The following is a 7,500-nucleotide window of genomic DNA, read 5'->3' as shown; positions in this document are numbered from 1 at the left end:
TTTTGGAGTTGGAAAGACGACAACGAGGAGGAGGAGGAGGAAGAGGAGGAGGAGGAGGAGAAGAAGGAGAAGCAAGAAGAAGAAGAATAAGAGGAGGAGGGCACCAGGTCAACGAGTCATACCATTTCCCGAAGAAAAAGAAAGTAATACCGTGACGTCACAGAACAACCCGCCAATCAGACGCCGGAACGCTATGACGTTACGAGAAATCCACGAATAAGAACGCCGGATTTCAAAGGGGCGTCATGCGAGGATGTCCCAACAACTGCACTAATGAAGAAACGATAAGAATGCCGCGGAACAACAAGAACAACATGAACAATAAGAACCAGCGCGTCGTTCATCTTCGCTTGGTTCTTCTGCGCAATCCTTGGACGGGCGGAGATAAAATAAACAATACAAGGAATGTCTGTGTGTGAGTCTCCCGGAAGGTCACGAGTTTGCAAAAGATGGTAGAAGAAAGGACTGGATGACGCCATGTGGGGAGCAAGTGAAGGGGTTAAGACGCTGGCACACACACGCACACTGACGGAGACTCACACACACACACCACATGATGACTTTTACCGGGGTGTTTTGGCTCTTAGGTGTGCGTGTGGCGTTGTCAGGTGATGGTGTGAGCATTAACTACACAGCCTCAGGGCACAGGGAGGCACGGGGAGGCACAGGGCGGGAGGGGAGGCCAGACACGCCACCTGAGGAATAACATAAGGGCGGTGACCAAGATATTTGACCGCGTGGCATCAGCACCTCAGGAGGGAAAGTGAAAGTGAGTCTCTATCTCTTTCTTCCTCCGCCTCCTCCTCCTCCTCCTCTCCGCCTTCCTGCCTCCCTGCCTCCCTTATACATCCGTCTCTCCAAGGGTCATGTTCCTGAACGTTTACTTTCATTAGGACTGTTTTCAAAGGCCACATGGTTAATCAGCTTTTGTATTTTTTTGCTTTTCTATTTCAAGCAGATGTTTTTTTTCACTAACGTCATGAGAATACTGTCACTTAAAGTCGCATTTCTAAACAGTATATGATTTTATTGGTACTTTTTTCGATTATTTAGATCTTGATGGGTATTTTTTTTTTGTTTAGTATGCAAAGTTCTTGTTAAATGATCACCAGAGCCATGACAATATTGTTTTTAAGCGTCCTATTATTAAACGCCATGGCATTTCACTACGGAGTCTCACTGGTAAAACAAAATGAACAAACAACAACGAGCCGATGGAAAAATAAATAGAGGATACAGACAAAGAAGAAAAACGCAGAATCCTTATCAAACTATAACTACAATCATGAACACACTTGAAAACCCACTAACTGCCACTAGATCCTGTTGAAAGCAGTTAAGGAGACACACTAAAATATTTGAGAGAGCGACCACAAATCCAAACACAGGACTGAGATGGAATGACTCTGCAGTGTATTAAACCTTTGTACTTGTAGACTGAAATGACCACACACCTGCAGCCTTCACCAGGCCGTGTCGACACACCTCTCTGCTTCTCCAGGTAGCAGTAACCCCTGAGTAACCTTTCCATACCTGTCACTACTTTCGGCACAGGTGACCCGGGGGTGCCCAGGCGACAGGTTAATAAGCACTGTGACTACCTGGCCGTGCGGGGGACAGGTAGCCCAGACAGTGACGGGGAGGCGTGTGACGTGTGGAATAACACCGTAAAATTTTTCATGTGGAATCAAAACCTCTTTTTAAAGAATTTAAGAGAATAATGAACTGCAAGGGAAACGATTCAAGAGCACAGTGAACCTACAAAATGAGGCTCACAAATCTCTATGACGGGTTAGGCTTTAGTCCGCCCGTAAAAAAAAAAAGACAAGATGGAGCCTTTCAAGGGGACTGAAAAACTTTTTATCTATGAGAAGTTAAGGGATTCAAGCCTCTACAGCCGCGGCTCCTGAGAGGACAGAAAGGCCGGGACGCGTGACAAATGACCGTGAGAGGGAGGGGCCAGGAAGGGAGGAAAGGGAGGAAAGGGAGGAGAGGATGGAAGAAGGTAGGGAGTCTTCCTGAACCCACCAGAGCCTGACGCAGGACAAAGGAGAATCGACAGTGGTTTTAAGGAGAATCTGATACCCTAAAGATTGCGTTTTAAAGGATCAAGTGCAATTATTATCATCACCATCGTCATTATTATGATTACTACTACTACTACTACTACTACTACTACTACTACTACTACTACTACTACTACTGTTACTACTACTGCAATTACTACTACTACTACTGCTACTACTTCTACTACTTCTACTATGGTACTACTACTACTACTACTACTACTACTACTACTACTACTACTACTACTACTACTACTACTACTACTACTACTATTACGATTACGACTACTACCACCACTATTTACTACTACTACTACTACTACTACTACTACTACTACTACTACTACTACTACTACTATTAATACTTTTTTTGTCTCTTTCCAGGTGAGTTGGTGCGTGGAGTGTGGAGGTCCCTTACCTGGTCATTCCCACCTGCCGCTAATTAAAGCAGGTAAACTCTGCTCGCTCATTACTAATCTATTCACGTGTTTGGTTGGTTGGTTACTTTGCTTTTCTTTCCTTTTTTTTATTGCTTTGTTATTCTTTCATCTGCTTCCTTCTCCCTTATTCTCTTCTCTATTCCCTTTCCCTTTCCTCCCGGTTATTCTATCCCTCCCTCCCTCCTTTCCTCCCTCTCTCCCTTTATCGACTTCCTCCTCCTCCTCCTCCTCCTCCTCTCCTCTCTCCAAACTTCCTGTATAAATATTTCTTTAATGGATCTTTTTTCCTGATTCACTCACTCACACACGCACACACACACACACACACACACACACACACACACTCTCTCTCTCTCTCTCTCTCTCTCTCTCTCTCTCTCTCTCTCTCTCTCTCTCTCTCTCTCTCTCTCTCTCTCTCTCTCTCTCTCTCGGTACCTATCCCCATATCTTAATCAGTGTGTTTAGTTGATAAGAATCTTCTACACACACACACACACACACACACACACACACACACACACACACACACACACACACGCATTACAGGTAAGCACAATATACAGCGTTATGTGGTTAAGCCAAGCGTAAGGTAAGGCAAAATAATCTACTGCACTTGTACAATACATTTAATTATGACCCACCCACGCCCTCCTGTGTGTGTGTGTGTGTGTGTGTGTGTGTGTGTGTGTGTGTGTGTGTGTGTGTGTGTGTGTGTGTGTGTGTGTGTGTGTGTGTGTGTGTGTGTTTGTAGAAATACGAGTTTATAGCATTGCACATTAATCATTAGTCTAACTCAAACGTGTGTGTGTGTGTGTGTGTGTGTGTGTGTGTGTGTGTGTGTGTGTGTGTGTGTGTGTGTGTGTGTGTGTGTGTGTGTGTGTAGAAATACGAGTTTATAGCATTGCACATTAATCATTAGTCTAACTCAAACGTGTGTGTGTGTGTGTGTGTGTGTGTGTGTGTGTGTGTGTGTGTGTGTGTGTGTGTGTGTGTGTGTGTGTGTGTGTGTGTGTGTGTGTGTGTGTGTGTGTGTGTGTGTGTGTGTGTGTGTGTGTGTGTGAGGGTGCGTGGGCAGCGAGGACAAAGCCACATGGAAGGTAACGCCTGTCTTCCAAGGTTGGGTAAGCTGTGTGTGTGTGTGTGTGTGTGTGTGTGTGTGTGTGTGTGTGTGTGTGTGTGTGTGTGTGTGTGTGTGTGCTGTACATCCACGTAGCACACACGTACACAGAACACGTACACGAAATCGACACTGGTCTCGGGAAAATAATATGAAGAGCACACGGATTTGGTTTTATGTGAGGGGCGTGTACGTTAAAAGTTTTCCCGTACATATGAGCGCAAGGCTAAACCGATTTACGTACATAAATTAACCGCAAACACACACACGCACGTACAAACAACAGCAAAAAAAAAAAAAAAAAGTAAATTGCTGTACATGAGAATATAAACATACATCCTGGAGGAGTATGCTTATGAATACTTACTCATATATATAGTCTGTCTGTCTGTCTGTCTGTCTGTCTGTCTGTCTGTGCGTCTGCCTGTCTGTCTGTGTGTGTGTCTATGTGTCTGGCTGTGTGTCTGTGTGTCTATGCCTGTCTGTCTGTCTGTCTGTCTCTATCTCTGTCTCTCTCTCTGTCTCTCTCTCTGTCTGTCTGTCTGTCTGTCTGTCTGTCTGTCTGTCTGTCTGTCTGTCTGTCTGTCTGTCTGTCTGTCTGTCTGTCTGTCTGTCTGTCTGTCTGTCTGTCTGTCTGTCTCTCTCTCTGTCTGTCTGTCTGTCTGTCTGTCTGTCTGTCTGTCTGTCTGTCTGTCTGTCTGTCTCTCTCTCTCTCTCTCTCTCTCTCTCTCTCTCTCTCTCTCTCTCTCTCTCTCTCACGTATTCCTCATCTATCATTCTCTCGTTCTTCTCATGTTCTTTCCTTTCATCAGTTCCTCTTTCCCCCCCTTTCTCTCTCTCTCTCTCTCTCTCTCTCTCTCTCTCTCTCTCTCTCTCTCTCTCTCTCTCTCTCTCACACCACTTCATAAAGCCTGAAGCATTGCACACGTCAGCAGTGGAGGGGAAAAAGAGAGTGAGAGGAGAGCCAGCAGTGGGAGGAACACAGGGACAACTCACCAATGAACAGGTTGAAGGCACGATAGAGGGTGACCGGAGGCGGGGGTTAAGGTGGGGGCACGTGGGCGTTGGGCGTGGGCTGGTGTGCTGGTACCGATAGTCTCCGCCGCCCACACGCCCGCAGCTTGACTCCACGCCAGCTTTCAGGCCGCCAAGGTTGTAGGATTGGGCGTGGGTGACTTTGAGGAAGGGAAGAGCGGTTGGTGGGTTAATGAGATGGTAGGATGCTGTGTTGTGTGTTTGTTTTGAGGAATTAGTTCTTTATTGGTCGAATGGAGGGTTAGAATGAGTGTTTGAGGCGATAGGAAGCTTTTAGCCCTTCCGTACTATGACGCGTTTCCATATTCATTCTGCTTACTATTTGGTGATTTTATACAGCTTCAAAAACTCATGTAGGGGGATTAGAATAGTGTAGACTGTGGCCATTAATCTTCTGACCTCCACAGACCCTTCCTAATATCAATAAAATCGTCTAATCGTACACAAATCTCATGGTAAAAATACGTCCCAGTACTGAAGGGGTTAAAGGAGAGTTTGATAAGATAATGGAGTGAAATGTTGTAATCTTATCTTTGTTTTGAGGGCAATAAGTCTTTAGTTGTGGAATAGAGGGTTGAAGTCAGTGTTTGGGTAAATAGGAAGGTTCGAAAGGGGAGTTTGATAAGATAATGTGGTGAAATGCTGTGTTTTGTCTTTGTTTTTGAGGGAATTGTTCTTTTAGTTAAGGAATAGAGGTTGGAGTCAATGTTTGAGGCAATAGGATGCTTTGGAAAGGAAGTTTGATAAGGTAATGTAGTGAAATCCTGTGTTTTGTCTTTGTTTTGAAGGAATTGGGTCTTTAATGGTGGTTTGAGTCAGTGTTTGAGGCAATTGGGAACGTTCGAAAGTTGAGTTTGATAAGGTAATGTGGTGAGATGCTGTGTTTTGCCTTTGTTTTGAAGGAATTGGGTCTTTAGTTTTGGAATAGAGGATTAGAATCAGGGTTTGGGTCAATAGGAAGGTTTAAAAAGGGAGTTTGGTAATATAATGTAAAGAAATTATGTGTTTTGCCTTTGTTTTGAGGGATTGGTTCTTTAGTGGTGGAATAAAGTTTGGAGTCAGTGATCGTGTGAGTCAATGGGGAGTTTTAACCTCTTCAGTACTGGAACGCATTATTACCATGAGTTTTGGGTGAGATTAGACGATTTTATTAACATTAGGAAGATTAATGGCCAGAGTCTTCACTATTCTAATCCCCACATAAGTTTCTGAAGCTGTATAAAATCGCCAAATAGTAAGCAGAATAAATATTAAAATGCGTCTTGGCACTGAAGGGGCTAAGGTTTGATAAGATGGGATGGTTTTGAGGTAACTGGGTCTCTAGAGTGGTGGCTGAATGGCTGGAGTCAGTGATGGAGTTAATGGAGAGATTTAACTCCTTCAGTACTGGGACGTATTTTTACCATGAATTTTGTGTACGATTAGAAGATTTATTTATTTTTTCATATGGAAGGTCTTTGGAGGTCACAAGATTAATGGCCAGAGTAATCACTATTTTAATCACCCACATAAGTTTCTAAAGCTGTATAAAATCACCAAATAGTAAGCAAAATGAATATGGAAACGTGTCATGGTACTGAAGGGGTTAAGGGGAGTTTGAAAAGTTTATAGCAAGGGGTGATGTGTTGTGGTACAGATGACTCTACATGTAAGTCTGCTGGTTTCTTTCATCTTTCCTTACTTTATTTTCCTCGCTCGCTATTAATCTACTGGTATGTTAGGTTGGTTGCTTTTCTTTCCTTTTCTTTTGTTGTTCTTTCAGTTGTTCCCTCTAGTTCCTATTTCTATCTTTCCTGATTCTCTCTGTCTCTCTCTCTCCCTTTCCAGGTGAGAAAACCAAGGAAAACACACCTGCCTAAATCCACCTTCAACCTTCCCTTTACCTACCTCACCTTCACATCTTTACAATAATCAATCTACCTGTCCTTTATTACCACCTTTGGAACAACACGTATTGTAAAAAGTATTATCCTCAAAGTTTAGATATTTCTTTATAAAAAACGACTCGACTTTTATAATTGTAACTACAAATCCATCAAGTTTTACAGTCAGTCCAGGAACTTATTATCTTTTCCAACTTGTCAACCTTTATGAAGCCACAGTTATTCATCTTTACCCTTTACTCAGCTCCTTTTAGTCCATGCAGTATCAAGCCACATTTCCATATTCATTCTGGTTACTATTTGGCGATTTTATACAGCCTCAGAAACACATGGTGGGGTTAGAATAGTAAAGACTCTATCCATGTAAATAAAACCGTCTAATTATACCCAAAAAATGAAGGTCAAAATGCGTCTCACTACTGAAGGAGTTAAGAATCTACTGTCACGTATCTAACTATCCCTGTCACTTAAACTCTATAAACCCACAAACCTTCAATCTATTCTATCTATTCCTTCCATTTCACCAACACCAAGAAACCTACAAGTCTTCACCTTACCTTATGTCCCTCCTTCCTACATACCTTCCCTTAACAAACCTAAGTCCTTTACCCTGTCCTACACTATCTATCAACTAACTGACTATCCTTTTCCATTTAATTTCTCTTTACCTACTGCTTATATTTTCTATCTACCTAAGCATCCTTCAAATTCACTTCCCCATACACATTTAAATACGAGTCCAGTGCGTGTGTGTGTGTGTGTGTGTGTGTGTGTGTGTGTGTGTGTGTGTGTGTGTGTGTGTGTGTGTGTGTGAGTGAAGGGAGGGAAGGTTGGGTAGCGGTGAGAGGGACAGCAGCCGGGCACAGTGCCAAGAGAGAGTGTGGAGTCCTTGGTGTGAGTGTGGGCATGGCTGAGGAGGAGGAGGAGGAGGAGGAGGAGATGATGTGAAGGAAGAAGGA

At 43.4% G+C, this 7,500-nt stretch overlaps 1 protein-coding gene across 2 annotated transcripts in view; it reads left to right on the top strand.

Annotated features, from left to right (window-relative positions):
* The window catches only part of LOC123510051, an 84,264-nt gene that overhangs the window by 44,277 nt on the left and 32,487 nt on the right, over positions 1-7,500 (top strand). The window contains exon 1 of one of the 2 annotated variants that reach the window (XM_045264822.1): positions 2,497-2,517. The exons of the other annotated variant lie outside the window; for it this stretch is intronic. The gene's annotated coding sequence lies outside the window, so the exon portion shown is untranslated. Of the gene's footprint in view, positions 1-2,496; positions 2,518-7,500 lie in introns of those variants that run through there. 2 annotated transcript variants of the gene reach the window in all.

Source organism: Portunus trituberculatus, chromosome 28, assembly GCF_017591435.1.
Source record: "Portunus trituberculatus isolate SZX2019 chromosome 28, ASM1759143v1, whole genome shotgun sequence".
Lineage (NCBI taxonomy): Eukaryota > Metazoa > Arthropoda > Malacostraca > Decapoda > Portunidae > Portunus > Portunus trituberculatus.
The sequence above is the reverse complement of the archived record's forward strand: the minus strand, read 5'-3'. Positions and strand labels throughout refer to the sequence as shown.